The 17,010-nt window shown below is 44.9% G+C and overlaps 1 long non-coding RNA gene across 1 annotated transcript in view; it reads left to right on the top strand.

Annotated features, from left to right (window-relative positions):
* Positions 1-17,010, top strand: part of LOC116640380 — a 109,063-nt gene that overhangs the window by 55,206 nt on the left and 36,847 nt on the right. Inside the window, exon 2 of the long non-coding RNA XR_004301022.1 lies at positions 14,205-14,361. This is a non-coding gene — a long non-coding RNA (uncharacterized LOC116640380). The remainder of the gene's footprint in view (positions 1-14,204; positions 14,362-17,010) is intronic.

Below are 17,010 nucleotides of genomic sequence, written 5' to 3'. Positions count from 1 at the left end.
GAAAGCTTTCAGACAATCGTGGGGCCTCTCTGCGGAGTGTCAGATTTACTGAATATTTCAGGAGGGAAATTTTGTCTAAGTCAAGGACGGATTCATTATGGGGACGAAATAAAAATGAGCATGATTTTAGAAGATGAAATATGAGATTTCAAACACATTTTTGGGCTTGTGGGGAACTCCCTTCCACCCCAACATATCAGACCCACACTTAGACCAGCTTCAGGTAGACATTCATGACCTCTTTGATGAGCATAAGGGCCTCTGGGGCTGGAGAGATGAAGGAAACTTTTAATTCTGCTCCTCTTATTATTCAATTTGGAAGATCTGTAGGCAAATGTGCATTACTGTTCTGAACAGGGTCCTTTTCACTGGGTCTCTTGGACAGGCGCCTGGCAGCAATTTCCCACCCAGAGGCCCAAGTCACCCACTGAACCCTCTGAACCTCCACTGAAAGCCAGAGAGGTACATCCTCTTCCCTGGGCCTAGAGTATAAAAGCTGTTTTGTTACACCGTGCCGGGCCCTCTTTCACAGATCAAAGAGCTGCAAGGAGATGTTAATTCTCAGGTCCCTGGGATGACCCACCGGTCATGTGGCGGGCATCTGGTTATTGAATCAATCAGTGCTCATGCTCGACTGGTGTTTAAATATTTTGAAATTCATATCTAATATCAAGTAGTCTTTATTTTTTATTATTTTTTATTTATTTGAGAGAGAGTGAGAGGGCGAGCATGAGTGGGGGTGAGGGGCAAAGGGAGAGAGAGAAGCAGAGTCCCCACTGAGCAGGGAGCCCGATGCGGGGCTCGATCCCAGGACCCTGGGATCATGACCTGAGCCGAAGGCAGACGCTTAACGACTGAGCCACCCAGGCGCCCCACGTAGTCTTTATTTTTAACAATTCACCGTATTCTATGATCTTAAATGCTTCCCTACTTCTCATGAATTTCTCGTTTCTAGCACCCCCCCAGATGATCATGTCTAATTCTAGCCGGGGATGGGGTCACTTCTCCCACCATTGTTGATGGACCAACCAGCAGGAGCATAGTTCAGAACATGGACTCACTAGCTGTGAGACCTGGGCATGTTCCCTAACCTCACTATGCCAATTTCTTCATCTGCAAATGTGACCACTCATAGTTCATATGTCACGGGGGTTGCTATGAAATGGCCAAAATACGTCAGGTGCTGAGTGACATACCTGACGTTAGGAAGTTTCAGTAAATAGCCCCTGTTAGTTCAAGAAGAGTATATTGAATATATACAAGGTGGAAAACTTTTCATCACCAAGAAATACTTTCATTATTTTGTCTTCATGTGTCCCAGTTTAGGGACCAAAGCCATAACATAAGAATGAGTCCATTTATAGGGATAGAGTTATCTATGTCAAAAAAATCAATTACATTTTAGCAAAGGCCAGAGAATCTTTATTGATTTCCTTTTTTCCTTTAAGATTTTTAAGGTTCATTTCCGTTGTTTTTCTTTTGGCCTTCAGTTCTCTTTTGCTTCTCAGAATGTGTGTGTGTGTATGTGTGTGTACTACTTCAAGACATATAATATTTACTTAATTTCTTGTATTTTGAAAGACTTACGAATTATTAGTACTTCAAGGGACTGACCTCCATGGATCCCAGTGCATCCTGCTGGAATACAATTCCAAGGGTCCATCAAGTCTACTCTAGTAAGTGACATGAGGGTTCTGGAATCTCATATAGCTAACAAGATTTTCTCCCTAACTCTAGAAGGTATGCTAAGCCTGCCATTTACATCTTCCCCATTAGTAATTATAAATGCACACCATTATTTCTCTTTTGGTTCCAAGACCCACTTAACAAGTTCACAGTTGGATGTTGTATACTTTCAGAGAAAGAAAAAAACCTTTGCCTGTAACAGTGAAATCCTTCTTTCCTCTACGGGGAAATGTGTGCATTTTGGGGGGCTCTTATTTTATTCCTTTGTCATCTGGGCCCATCTTTCTTAATGGGAACCTCTGCCGTTGTCTGTTTCTAGCTAACCTCTGTCTTCCCCAAGGGGCTGGGGAATTAAAACCACACTCCCTCCTTTGCATTAAGAGGTCACTTGGGCATTATGATATGGATTTGAATACCTCTCTCATAAAAGGGCCCATAAGAGAAGTTTGATCAAGACTGTCTAGTACCATGACTTTGGGACCCTCTGCTCTCCATTTAAGCTCACTTTTAGCTTGAATCAGATCTGGACCATTGATTCTTTGAGTTTCAGGTGTAGAGTTTCACATTCTTTCTTTCTTTCTTTCTTTCTTTCTTTCTTTCTTTCTTTCTTTCTTTTTTTTTTAAGGATTTCTTTCTTTATTTATTTGAGAGAGAGAGCACGAGCAGGGGGAGGGGGAAGAGGGAGAAGCAGGCTCCCATCCGAGCAGGGAGCCCAACACGAGGCTCGATCCCAGGACCCTGGGATCATGACCTGAGCTGAAGGCAGATGCTTAACGACTGAGCCACCCAGGCGCTCTTCACATTTCTTTTTAAAGTGAACGGAATCCAATATGACTTTTCAGAGAATTATTTTCCTTAATCATAGAATAGATGACATCACTTCCTTTGTAATTATTTTTATATACCTCTGCCAACTCAGCCTTACGTTCAGGGTACAAACCATAGAACGTTGGAGGTAGAAGGAGATTTAAGATCATCTAGACTCAGTCCCTCACTTCACAGACAAAGGATCTGAGAAGTGAGGTGATTTGGTCAGAGTCACAAAATTACAACAGGTTGTATTTTCTTACAGGTTTCTTCCACTTTCTGAAAGTAGAGAGGCTTCCTGTGAAATCTTTCATAAGCAGAAATGGTGAAAACCAAAAAACAATTACCATTAATTTATGTGGAAAAAATGAGCATTCCCATGCCTTAAAAATTAACCTTTTTTAGGCTTTTCTGATATGTTAGGACACATTTTGCTAAGGGAAGCGCAAAATAAATTGAGAAAAGCACAGCTGCTCACACACACTTCAAAGCTGCCACAGCTTGACGCTGACACGCTGCATGTAGTTCCCGAAGAAGGCGCTTGGTGGCGCCACTCTTGCTGCTCCGCAGCGCGCCCTGCCTCTGGAACAGCTCGCCGCAAACACAAATGCTGAAGGCTGTTTTTGCTTTCCCCCCTTTTTGGTAGAAACAAAAATCCCCCTTGGATTTCTTTTGTTCAGCAAAACCTGGTACCAATGTCGGTTTTTCTTAAAAGCAAAGTGGCGCAACGTGAACTTTCAAAAAGCGGGGGATACCTGTAATTGTTTGATTAAAGCCACGCTTCCCAGCCACTTGTGTTACAAGTAGGCGGAAAGGGTGGGGAGGAAGCGAGAGTTTGAGATATCAAACTCAATAACAGAAAGCAAGCTGATGGTGGATGTCAGAATGGGGAACCGGAGGATATACCAGATAATCAAAACTAAAGATGGTGTGCAAACTGGAGATAGAGGTGAGGAGTCAAGGATGGGGATTCACGAAGAGCTGGTCAAGTGCCATGGAGCAAAATTGGGGAAAGAACCTGTGGGATCCCTGAGTTGTTTTTTTTTTTTATTTTTTAAAGATTTTAGTTACTTATTTGAGAGAGAGAGAGAGAGAGAGAGAGCACATGCACACTTGGAGGGGGGAAGCAGATTCCCTGCTGAGCAGGGAGCCAAGGTGGGGCTTGATCCATCCCAGGACCCTGAGATCATGACCTGAGCCAAAGGCAGATGCTTAACCCACTGAGCCACCCAGGTGTCCCGTGAGCTGTGTTCTTAATTGCATGGATTCCTCTCATGGGCTTGCCTCTTTAAAAAATAAGTTTTAAGGTTTTTAAAAAAAATTAGTAAGTATATACATAATTAAGAAATTAGATAGTGCTAAAATGCTTATAATACAAAACAGTAGTTCCCTGCCCAGCCCTACACCAGCTGCCAGTCTTCTTGCTAAGGGGAACTGCTTTGAAATTTTCTCAGCTTTCTCTGGCAGTTACCTTCCCATGTTTAAAGACGATGCATATATTGCAATTTTTAAATTTATAAATGTTATACGAGATGAAGATTTGATATTTCCACTTTTCCCTCCTCATCCTCTCCCCCAAATTTTCTCAGGCTTTTAGTTATATCCATAGTTAGTGTTTGCATCATTATAACTGCAAATATTATGCACCGCAGATTGCATCTTCTTGTCATGTGCTCCATCATCTCCTCTATCCTTATTGGGTCCCCTTTTTTTCTGGAAACTCCTTCATGAAGCCCTGTCTCTTCCTGCTCTATTGTGGAATGGAGCTTCTGTAGTCCTGCCACACCGTCATCAAGTTGGCATCTTCTTTTTTTTTTTTCTTTTTAAAAGATTTTATTTATTTATTTGACAGAGAGAGAGAGAGCACAAGCAGGGGGAGCACAGGCAGAGGGAGAAGCGGGCTCCCTGCTCAGCAGGGAGCCCAATGTGGGGTTCCATCCCAGGACCGTGGGATCATGATCCAAGCTGAAGGAAGATGCTTGACCGACTGAGCCACCCAGGTGCCCCAACCTGGCATCTTCTCTTAATGGTTCTAGGTTGGATTTACTGTTTTCAGGAGGCCACGTCTTCCTCTTTCTTTCTTGCCTTACGTTTTGGTCTTGCTGGTGCATATCCGCTAGTCGCTTTCTAAGAAAGAACGTTCATTTTGCTGAGTCTAATCCTCTTTTCATACTTGATCAACAATTTGGATGTAAAATCCTGGGTTAAAAATGTATCATCTTTAAAATTTTGCAGTTGTTGCACTAGTTCCCCACTGTTTAGGGTTGCTGCTAAGAAGACTAGTACCATTCTCATTCTCATTCTGTTGCACTTGGTTCCCCTGGAAGCTTGTAGGATCATCTTTTATTCTTGGTGTTCCAAATTTTCACATGGTGGGAAGCCTGTTTCATTTATTGGCTGATCACTGCAATGGTGAAGTGTCCTGACACCAGGGTCAGATGGCCCCGATTCAGACCCTGGCTCCCCCACAGGCCAGCTATGGTGCTGGTGAAGGGACTGATCCTCTCTGTGCTAGCGTTTTTGTCTGTGAAATCATGGAGAGCCTGGTGATAGTGCTGTGAGGATGAACATAGATAACACAGATGTAGTATTTGGAGTAGTCCTGGCACAGGGCAGCAGCTCAGCGAGGTTCTGGCTGTATTGAAGCTGTTGTCGTCAGTGATCCGGTCTCTGGACTCCCCTAGGGAAGGATGCCCTATCCACCGGTGGGTCTCCCCCAGTTCTCCTGGCTGCCACTTACTGACAGCCGTCTGGGAAGATCACTGGCGTCCCCCCGACATTCTTCAAGGCCTCAAAGGGGGGTTGCCTCAAAGTGGAGGTTTCCATCGTCGTTCTGTCTCTGTCCACACCAAGCCCTCAGTGGCAGGGGCTCCCAGGCATCCTGTCCCCGGCAGGCCTGACTCAACAGGACTCTCCTCATTCCTCATGCCACCTGCCTTTCGGCCTGCCCCCCCCCACCGGCCCCAGGAATTCCTTGTTCCCCCTGGAGCATCTGGGTGCCCCGCTGGCCCGCGCCCACCTGCTGGGGGACCGTGGGCTCTTGCCACTGCTGCAGCGCGATCTGGCTTCCCTCGCGGCCCCTGGGAGGCCGGATGGAGCAGCCACGAAGGGCCCAGGAGGGGGAGGCTAGAAGGCCCAGGGGCATGCGCGACCAGCGGAAATGGGAGGCGGGAGATCAAGTCTCCTACTTCCTCGGGTTTGGGTGGCTGAGAGGCTGAGAAGCAATTTGTCACGCACCCAGGGCCAGCCTAGGCGAGCTCTGTATTTGTTCTCCTTCCTTTCCTGCCTCTCTCCCTCCCTCCCTCCCTTCCCTCATTCTTGCCTGCCTGCAGCTGCACTTGGGGTGAAGAGGCAGCGAGGACACCTGTGCGGTCCATGGGCAACCCAGACTAAAGCACACCGAATTCCCAAGCATGGGCTTCAGATTTGAATCCTAGCCCCGGGCGGTTTCTTCACTTCTCTGCGCTTCAGCTTCCTTCTCTGTAGGATGGGATAATAATAGTAGCTACCTCATCGGGTTCCTGGGAGGATTAAAGGAGTTAATATTTATAAAACACATAAGAAACACCCAATACATGTTAGCTCTTATGATTCAGTTAGGCGAATTTTTCAGTATCATTTTTTGATAGTTTTTTCGCAGTTCTCTGTTTTCTGAAATATCTCTTATGTGAATATTGGTCTTCCTGAATCGATTCTCTATGGCTTTTATATTTTCTTGTCGTATTACCCACGTCTTTGTCTTTTTTGTTCTACTTTGGGAGAGAGACCCTTTCTTTATAGGTTAAGCCTTCTATTGAGTTTTTATTTTGGAAACATGCTTAAAATTTCCAAGAGTATTTTTTCTACAGTTGTTTCACTTTAATTGTATTTTCTTTTGGGGGGATGCTAAAAACCAAGATTCAACCCGAGTAAATTGGAAGATCTAATTGGCTTTCTTAAACACTTCATGAATGGGGCAGCATCCCATTCAGCCAGCAAGCAGAGAGATGCTCCCCGGAGCTGGACAAAATGGGAGGATTTCACAGGAAGGAGTTTGGGGCAAGAAGTTACTAGCCAAAGCAAGGAAAGGACTGTTTCAGGCCAAGTCATCTTCCCTTAGGGGAAAGGACGGGGGTCTCATTAGGTGAATTACCTCATCTTCCTTTGGGGGATGGAGAAGGCCCATGTGACAGATTGACCTCATTGCAGCTGACCAGAAAATTCCTGACTGACCAGTTCAGACTGCGTTTCTAGGGGAGGCTGAAACTGTAATTAGGTTCGGTATTAAGCCCCAGTTTGGTGACAGGGCCTAGCATAAATGCTTGCATTTGGGGGCTGCTTTTCTTTTTAACAGGAGGAAGAGTAGGTAATGTTTTCCTGCATATTTAAGGATCTAATGAGAAGTTTCAAAGTTTTTTCCCCCTGTATTTGGCATTATTATCTGTTCATATGGCTTATTTTTTAAAAAGATTTTATTTATTTGTTTGAGAGAGAAAGTTAGCAAGAGAGAGAGAGAGAGAAGGAGAGAGGTAGGGCCAGAAGGGAGAGGGAGAAACAGACTCCCCATTGAGCAGGGAACCCAATGCGGTGCTCGATCTCAGGACCCTGGGATCATGACCTGAGCCGAAGGCAGACGCTTAACCAACTGAGCCACCCAGGCGCCCCTCACATAGTTGTTTTTCTTTTTTTCCCCTGTCTATTTTGGTCATTTTCAGGTAGGGGAGGGGGGCTTCCCGGGAAGGGTAGGAAATTCCCTTCAATGGTTGATGATCCTTGGTTGTCTGTTTATGTTTAAGATTGTGGCATAAGTAAACTGATTGGAAGTTCTGTGAGTTATGTTTGTGTATTGGGGCAGAGGGCGGGAGGCACGTGGAGGTCCTTCCTCTGAGGCCATTCCCTTTCTCTGGGGAGGAAACTTCTCCCCTGGTTGGGGCTGGGGTTGGGCCCGCACTCAGTGTCCCCGGCAGAGGGCAGAGGAAGATGTCTGAGTCCCAATCACTCCCTCTGCAGACTTTCAATCACTCTTACTATTTTCAGCCCAGATGACTTGCTCCTGTCCTCAGCTGGACCTGTGGTTTCTAGTCTTAGAAACTGACCCCTCTCCCTTTCAGTTCCGGCACAGATCCCCTGGCCAGGGACGCTCTGCCAGCTGCTGGTGCGGGCCAGGGGTTGTAGGTTTCCACTCCTTGATGACAAGGACCACTTCCTTTCCTCTGGCGTGCCTGGTGTTCTGAATTTAGGTCCCCCTGCAAGCTCCACCTGCTTCCTTCTCCACCCACCTGCTTCCCACCTTCTAGAAATCAGCTGCAGTCTCTTTCCATTATTCCCTTCTGTTCTTTCATCCTTCCACCCACTCCCCATTCCTTTCCTTTGTGTGGGTCTTTAATCAGAAGAACTTTGTCACCTCTTTTGAAAGGCCGGCCTTCCACTACTTAAAAGGGAACATTATATGCCCCAACACAGCCAATAAAATAGTTTTCAATGCCTGATCATTCACTCCAGCATAAACAAGCAAACCAGAAAACGTTGAAGCTTTTTGGAGGGGCTCTTGGGAGCTTCTGCGTGGAATCCAACATTTCTTCTCCACACTCCTGGGCTCTCTGACGATGGAGCTGCTCCTCTTGGGCAAGCTGATGTTTGTCCAACTTCCTGTTCCTTTGTCTTAGTGACAACACTCCCCTCCTGATGTGGGAAACAAAGGCAGAAGAGAAATTATTAAATTTCCTTACTCCCTACAGCCCACTGACGAGTCCCTGAAACAGGCAGAGTGACATTCCTCCAGGGACTCAACTGCCTTGATGTTGACACTTTGCTAAGGGCAAAAGGCCATCCTAGCCCCACTACCCACCCCCAGGATCCTGTAAGTCTACTTTAACATATAAAAATTCCTTTAGAAATTTCCTTTATCTCTACCCCCCAAGATACATGTTGGCAATCATCCCCCAAGCATATGACCCACTGATATACATCTGAAGGGTCTCATGACTAAGGTTTTATTAGATGGCAATAAATGACCTTTTCCCCAAAAGAGCTAGCCCCCTCACGGTCCTGAAAACCTTGCTTCCAAAATTCCTTAGAGACTTATGCTATCCCTAACCCCCTCCCAACTTGAAAGTATATAATGGGCCAATCCTCACGACCCCAGTGCAGCTCTTTCTGCCCACGGGTCCTGTCCCTGTGCTTTCATAAAACCACCTTTTTGCACCAAAGACGTCTCAAGATTTCTTTCTTGGCCTTTGGCTTCGAACCCTAACATCTTCCCTACATCACTCCCATCTCGCAGGTCTTTCCTCTTGTTCCCAGGTTTAGGGTTACTGGATTCAGCAAATAAAAATCCAGTTAAATTTGAACTTTAGGTAAACAACGGATAGTACTTTTAGTATAAGTATGTCCTATACAGTATTTGGGACATACTTATACCAAAATATTTTCATTGTTTATCTGATATTTAAAAGGAACTGGGCATCCTGTATTTTATCTGGCAACTCTATCCAGGTGACCTTTCTTTTATTCTCTGAAGATCAGGTAGGCCTCAGTCAGTAGTACAAAAGAGCTTTGTCTTCACACCATTTCTTTTCTTAAAGGGCCCCACAGCTATTTACGTAACATACGGCAGTCTTGCACCTGTGCAGTTGTAGACTAGAGCCTGCTTATTCATCACCAAGCTAGGAACTCAACCATATTTCTCAGCTGTCTTCAGTTTCCCAGCCTCAGATTTAATAAATAAATGTGTTGTTCTAATAGTGTTTGTGCCATTGTGTTGCCTTTGTTCATTGTACCCACCGGGGGCCTCGGGGCGAGATGGCCCTGCCCTCCTACTGTGACGTTGCCTCCGTGGTCAGCATCTCTGGGTTCTTCTTTGCAGGGTTTGAAGGTAATTCTTACCAAATCTCCATTTTTAAAGAGCGTTTCCTCATTAATAGGTGCTCGTAGGTGACAGGTGTATGGAGAAGGGTTTGTTAGTACCAGGTGCCCAAGAACACAAACTGGACAGAGAATTCTTGTCCAAAAGAAAAGCGGAATTATGATGGAACCAATTCCATGAAAGAATACAGGAAATGAATATAATGAATATAAACTGCGCAGGAAAGCAATTCACAAAATACCATTAGCATTTTCATCAAATCCCCCTCGAGTCATCCTTTTTTAGGTCATTTCCTTGAAGAGATTCTTCTTTTCCAGTTATAAACCTGTCTGTGTTATTTCACTCCAGATTCACTGTCGAGAACTCTCCCTGATCCATTCCTGAGGAGATCCAAGGGGGTCGGCTATTAACAGAGCTGAGCTAAATACATCCTTTCCGGGAGCCTCCATTGGTTGCTCCAGCATCCCATCTTCTGTCAGCTGGAGCTGATTTCCTTCCTGCTTCCCTTCCGCCTGGCCGGGCGGCCTCATCAGAGACCTCTTAAAGGCTCTATTTACACGACGTGGTCAGCCCACCACACACATCTGTACACCTCTGTGTAGCCTGCCTCCGTGTAAAACGTAAAGCATCTCCCCTGGCCCAGCAGCAAAGACTCACGCTAAAGGAGGGCTTTTCTACCTGGGATTTGCGGGGTTCAGCAAGGGGTGGGGGTATTTTGCCTTTTTTTCCCCAATGGAAAGAAATGAAGGTCCTTGAGCAGAGAGTCTGAAATGGAAAGTTATATCTATTTTTTGGTTTTCTTGGGACTAAGGAGCTTTCCTGGGATGGATTAGGACAAACCAGGACAGCTGGTCACTCTCCATCACCTTCCTCATCACCACCCTCCAAATGTCCTTCACCATTTGTTCTTGCACTAGCTGGGAGACAGGGAGATAGGTCATAGCCTGAAACGGAGCTTTGGAAGTTTTTGCCAAACAATCCAGAGATTTGAGGGGTTTCTCATGAAAGCAACATAAGGAGGAGCCAATAATTTTTTTGAAAGTATGTGTGAGAAAAGGAACCTTAAGAGGTAAAGGGGAAAATGAAACTGTACTTCTCATTTATAAAACCCCTCTAAAGTGCTATTTAAAATGTTTGTTAATAGTTTGTTTGCATTTTGCTATTTCAGCAAATGTTTCTAATAAATAAGAAATAGAAACATGTCTGATTTTAAATCTCTAGGGCTTGAACCTAGAACCATCATCTGCAATTTTAGCAAATTCTCCAGCGACCCTGGCCGACTCCACAACCCATGGCACTCTGCCTCCACCTGGTGGCGGTGTACGTAAATTCAGTCTTGACCACCCACCCTAACTTCATTTTTTGAGTGTGCTGAGAGCCTTCCTTTTAGGAATTCAATCTTAAAAGCCAAATTATAAAGATACCAATTGGCCTCATATGATACTGTGGTCCTTCCTGTTTGGAATGCAAGGTCAATGTGAAGCAAAGACAAGTTTTTATATTTGCTTTATATCTCATCCTGTGAAGTACGATAAGCCTGTGAAACCTTATAAAATAATTGATTTACCTTAATCTCTTAGGGAATCTAAGAACATTATAAGCTGACACTGTGAAGTGCATAATTTGTGAAAATATCATAAGTGTATAGGTCTTAGATTATAATAATCAAATAAGATCTAAGAAATTTATTAATCAGACATGGTTCATTATAACCATTATCACATTGAGTTTGACTGTTATTAGTTCACATTGGGGGACTTAACTGTAATTGCTTTTACACAGGTAAATCCTTTATGTTATGTTTTCTACGTTTATTTTGTTAATTCTTCAGCATGTGAAATAATTGCTAAAATTCATGGATTGTTTTATCATCAACATACTTTGTGGGAGCAGAAGACTCAAACCTCACTTAAGCATTTTGCTCCTTTTTGGGGGAAGTCATTTCACTTCCCTAGGGCTGGGTTTCCGGGTCTGTAAGGTTGAGATAATAATTATGTATGTCATCAGTTTGGTGTAAGAGTCAAATACTCTGTGTGTGTGTGTGTGTGCACGTGCATATGCTCTGTTATCCAGATGTTAGTCTCAGGGGCATTATCATCACTTGTAAATTGAAGACAAAGTTTCCAGATTTTACTTCCTAGCCCCTGGCTGCCAGGACTGAATTTCCCTGGAATATCCCCAGGAATTCTGATTCCCTCTCAGTGTGCTGGCCCTCCCATGAGCCCCTCACACTCTCTGCCCATGCCCCTAGGCTCTCTGTCCCCACACCAGATGAAAGTCACCTGCACCAGAAGAGAAGGGACACTGGGCCTAGACTGCTTGTGGGGTTCTGGGGGGTGGGGGAGCCATGGCGAGTGTGGGTGGGACCTGGCCTTGTTGCCACAGAGGGAACAGCTAGAGCTAATTGGAAATGGGAGGAGTATGGGGCGTGGGGGCAAGAAGAGGGGAGGCCTGCCCCCCCATCCCACCGTCCATCTAGGTCCTCTGGCCTGAGTGAAATAATGACAACTTCAGGTCTAGTTTTAGGAACAATCTGATTCCAGGGAGAGGAGAATCCTCTATCTCCCTGCCCCTCTTCCCCGTCACGGGGGGGGGGGGGGGGGGGGGGGTGAGCATAAACACTTTATCTTCTCTTCCACGTGCTCTTGTGACTGATGTTCCTTCAGTAAGAGGCAGGCATCTGGCCTCACTGAATGAAAGGTGTGAGAAGTGTTCTGGGAGCCCAGAGGGATGGGGTCCGGGTAGGGGGTGGTCAAGTGGGGGTGGGGGGTACGGGGCTGCAGCAGGGAAAGCATCCGGGACGGTAAGGTCTACACCTGCTCCTGAGGAAGTAGAGTTCAGTCTGTTGAAGATGGAGCATGAGAAAACATGGTCCTTTCCAAGAAAGGTGAACGTCGTCTGTCCATCCAGGCCTCTGCTGTTCCTTCTCCAGCTCGGGGTCCGGGCCCCTTCTCCACACCTCACCCTAGCCCCCCTCTCTGCCCAGCCGCACAGAGAGCTGGCTTGCTCTTCAGGCAGGGCTCAGCCGGCTTGTACGGACGGGATCACGTGGCATGCATTTCTGGAAAACCACTTTGATGACACACTTCATCTCACTAACCTGATTTTATTTGTGCCTTCATCTTGATCTCTTCCTAAAATGGAAAAAAAAAAACAAAAAAAACAACAAACCCCACCTGTCTCAAACCTTCTTTTGAAATGAAGTTGAGGTTTCCAGCATTTTGGTCATTTTTATCAGCATTCAAACTCACTGCGGTTCTCAGGCTCCCAGTGCCTCCCGCAACTCTCTCCTGTGTCATGTAAAGATGTAGGGCTTACCTCTTGGCTTCTGTGCCCTTCCCACCCTCGGTGATGCAGTTTCTGACGAGCCTCCACGATGCTGGCAGACTGCGTCCCAGGTAACAGAGGTTCTGTTATGGTATGGGAGTTGGGGCAGCCGCTGAGCTCCTGGAAAAAGAAAGACAAAAGAAGAAAAAAAAAGCCTTTCCATCTGCAGATACTCCTGCTGCTGAGGCTATGCTGTCTGGGCAAGAGAACACATTGGGTTTTAAACCTTCCAGAACGGAGGGGCAGTCTGCCCTCTCCTGTCTGGAGTCTGAGGCCTAAGCCCATGGAGGACCTGCCGCACCTCGGGGCCATGTTTGGAGATTGGTTTTGCACATCTGACCTGGGAAAGGGGAGGCCCGCTGCGGGTGGACTTCCAGACCCAGCAGGCTGCATGTGGGGGGCAGGGGCGACCTTGGAGGAGCCACCGCACGTGGGCCCTGTCTCTGGGGGGCTGTCGGAAACATTTCCGAGATACAGTGTGCCTTCAGAAAATACTTCACGTGAGGTTCATCCATTTCAAAAACCTTCCCGGGTTTGTGAGATCGTAACTGGCAATACTATCTACTGGCTCATGTAACACCTTGCATGTCAAACCCAAATGAAAATCTTCTGCATGAGATTATTGCCAGAAAACATTTTGTCTCTAGAGAGAAAATTCTGGTGTGAGAAGGAAAATTAAAACCACATAGTCCATCACATTTTCCTCCAAGTCCTGGGTGCCAGAACGCTTAGAGTAGAAGTCATTGTCCAAATGTCCTCACTTGCTTAAGTCAGGTGCCTGAGACATATTTTCCTTCAGCTATTTTTAAAATGAGATTATCTTTTTATTTATCTTTCTGTCCATTGACATGTCTGTCCCTCCATCATTTTTTTTTTTTTTTTTGACTGAAGAAGCGCTCCAGTCCCTGGCAGAAGCAGATTTACAGGTGTAGACTCAACTTGAAACGAATTCCTCAGGATGTGGGAGAAATGGTCATTTCAAAATTGCAGTAATTCCTTCACATGGTTACATTCAGACATTTTTCAAGCATTATGCGGTGAAGCTAGGAGACCCAGACAGGTAGAATGGGACCTATTTCGATTTTTATTTTTCCCACAGAAGAGTAGCACTGGGTGAGTGGGGTGTTGAAGGCCCAGCAGCAGTGGGGCACGTCGGAACCCAAGGGACTCTTTTCTGTTTGCAAGACCTTCATTGTCTTCTGGTTCCCACACTCTTGGGCTGGCTCTTCTGCTTCTGGCCAGTTCTGTGAGCTTCCTGGTGTCTTGTCTGTAGATTCCCTTTCTCTTTAAGTAAGTTCTATTGAGTTTCTATTGCTTGCAACCCAGAACTCTGATGCCTCTATTCAGCAAATTAATTAGTTCAGTGATTCACTTAATCAGCATTCCCTGAGCAGAACATCCGTGTGAGGTAGGCATTCTTTTTCTTCATCTTATGGATGCAGAAGTTGAAGCTCATGGAATTTGTTTTGCAAATTAATATTATAATCGAGGGTTTGATGTTTAAAGTGGTGTTTTCCACTTCTTTATGATCTTCCTGCAGGCAGTGGTCAACGTTTCACCTAAAATCCTGGAGAATTTTGAGGTCTCATCACTAGGAAAATGCCCATGCTCAAGCCCGCAGCAGTGACTTACCCAAATGGAGTTATGCCTCTTGTCTAGGAAGAACCAGGGCATGATGGCCAGAAGACCCTTCATCTGTAAGAAATGCAAAGGCCCCAGTATGTGGAAGCTTTTGGTGGGTGGGTGAACAGCACCGCTGGGTGACTCAATGGGGCAGGGGTGGGAGGGGGTAGGGTGATTTTTCAAATCAAAACCACTGAAACAAAGCTCTGCTTCCTCTGGGACTTAAGGCTAGGCTAAACCTTTGTCCCCCTTCTGGAAAAAGAAAGCAAGCAATATCCGTAGTTTGTAAAAGATGAAACTTCCACTTCCCACAGAACTGGGGCAGGCAATGGGAGATTGGTGATTGTTCGATGAAACAGACTATGTAGACAACCAACTTAAGGCGGTTCTGTTAACTCAAAGGTCACTGTTGTGAAGGGCATAGACAATCGAAACCCTCCTGGCTCTCGAAGCCTTCTTGGTAAGTAATTAGCAAAGCGGAAGTAGGATGGGGAGGTTGGATAGGGGAAACCGGCAAACTCCTTTCTGTGGGTAGCCCCTCTGGGGGAGAGACCAAGCCGTTTTCTGGAATCCCCAGCGTTGCTGGTGAGTAAAGGGCTGGCGTGGAGTGGGAAGGAGAAACAGTTCTCCAGCTACAGTCCACATTTTGAACCATGAACTATGGAGCACGGCAGAAACTCTTACTCGGACACCCCGTCTTTCCCTGTTGTTCCTGTGCTGGGCTATTTTCTAACTCTACATTCTTTTGGTACTACAATTATTGCCAGTTATCATCACCCCCACCTTTTGGGGAGGTAAGTTAGTCCACTGATGGTCATGTCATTTTTCAGGTCCCAGTGTGGGAAAGGTGAAGGTGGAGCTGGCCTATGATGCATAGGGACTCAAGCCCCGTCAGGTCCTCTCTTGATCATTACTTGTTGACTTTATGTTTTCCGAGTACAGATAAACTTTCTCTGCTCAACAGGGGATCTGGCTACCAGCAGTTTCAGGCTCTGATGCTCAGAGCTTTGCTACCAGAGAGGAAAAGACTCCCCCTGCCCTAGTTCTAACTTTTACAGCCCCTAAAAGGTACTCTCAGTGGCTTGGATCAGGTCGTATGTTCATCCCTGGGCCGATCCTTGCAGCTAAAATAGCCACATGTTAAAAGATAGCCACTCTGATTTGGGTCACATAATATAGTGTAGAAAGAAAGGTGGGGGAAGGTCATTTTCCCCCTCTAGTCTCAGTGGCCACAACTGTAAAGTGGGGAAATTGGTTCACTGGATCTCAAAGTCAGTTTTCAATTTTAAAATCTTCTATCATGGTGTCAGGTACTTTTCGGTTCTTGCTTCCCGATGTCTCGTTTCATAAATATCCCTCTGAAAATACCTGGTGATACATGAAAACTAATGAGGAAGATCTTTATGAGTGGATTTGCAGTAACTTTTAGACATATTGTTGAGTAAAAGAAGCAAGGTACAAGAATGTATACAGTAGGATATCCTTTGTGCAGAAAGAACAGAAAGTATGTGTGTGTATTTTGCAAAAAGAAACACGGGAAGAATAAATCAGAAATTAAAACCTACAAGGGGGAGAAGTGGGACTGAGGTGGAAGGAATAAGTATGGGGACATGTGAATGTCTTAGACACTTGAAAAAGTAAATTGAAGGGGACAGAAAGAAGCAAATCTAAATTGGAATGCAATAAAAAACAAATGAATGTAGCTGTATATTGTATTGATAAAATAACCACACAGGGAAAAGAATTGATTCAAGTAAATTTTGATATGAGGACCCTGGCTGACCATCCCTTAGTGGGATATATTCTTTTTTTTTTTTTTTTTTTTTTTTTAAAGATTTTATTTATTTATTTGAGAGAGAATGAGATAGAGAGAGAGCATGAGAGGGGGGAGGGTCAGAGGGAGAAGCAGACTCCCCGCCGAGCAGGGAGCCTGATGCGGGACTCGATCCCGGGACTCCAGGATCATGACCTGAGCCGAAGGCAGTCGCTTAACCAACTGAGCCACCCAGGCGTCCCTAGTGGGATATATTCTAAGAACAAAAAGAATTCAGTGGCATCTAAAGCTTTAGTATGTTTATTGGGTATTAGGAATATTAACATTATAATTCTGAAACTATATATAAATATTGTAGGAAAAAGCAAAGAAGTAGATATAGTAATATTATTAGGAATCAAAACTTTAAATATTATTAGGAATCAAGATTTTAAATCAAAATTTAAAATAAATGAAAATAAAATAATTTTTTAAAAGGCTTCTGTATTAAATTTGAATATATGAATTCTTGAATATATATATAGTATGTGTATAATATATACATACATTTCCTAGCTTTGCTCACTTGAAAAGACCTATAAGTAAGGACACTTAGTTGCAATGAGCATACTTACTTGCCCAGCTCTTGATGTGAGTATCATTCTCCATTAAAAGGAAACAGGACTCCTTGGAGAATGGTTGAATTCAGATCCAGGGAGGGCAAATGTGAAGTGAATCAGAAATATTTTATATTGCTAGATAGCAAGGAGGAACTCAAAAACCAATGTGTTCTTATGAAAAGGATACAAGATCCATCTTAAAGGGGCTCCCCCTAGCCAAGTTTGGGACCATCTGGACATCAAAAAGAATAAAGAGAGTAAATGATTACAAATTAAATATAAAGGAAATTCATGAGACCATAGTAATATGAAGGAGAGGAAGAAGGAAAAATGGACGACATGGGGAGGCA

The sequence above is a fragment of the Phoca vitulina genome, unplaced genomic scaffold (assembly GCF_004348235.1).
Source record: "Phoca vitulina isolate PV1807 unplaced genomic scaffold, GSC_HSeal_1.0 scaffold20, whole genome shotgun sequence".
Classification (NCBI taxonomy): Eukaryota; Metazoa; Chordata; class Mammalia; order Carnivora; family Phocidae; genus Phoca; species Phoca vitulina.
Note: the sequence above shows the minus strand (reverse complement) of the source record. Positions and strands in the feature narration are given on the sequence as shown.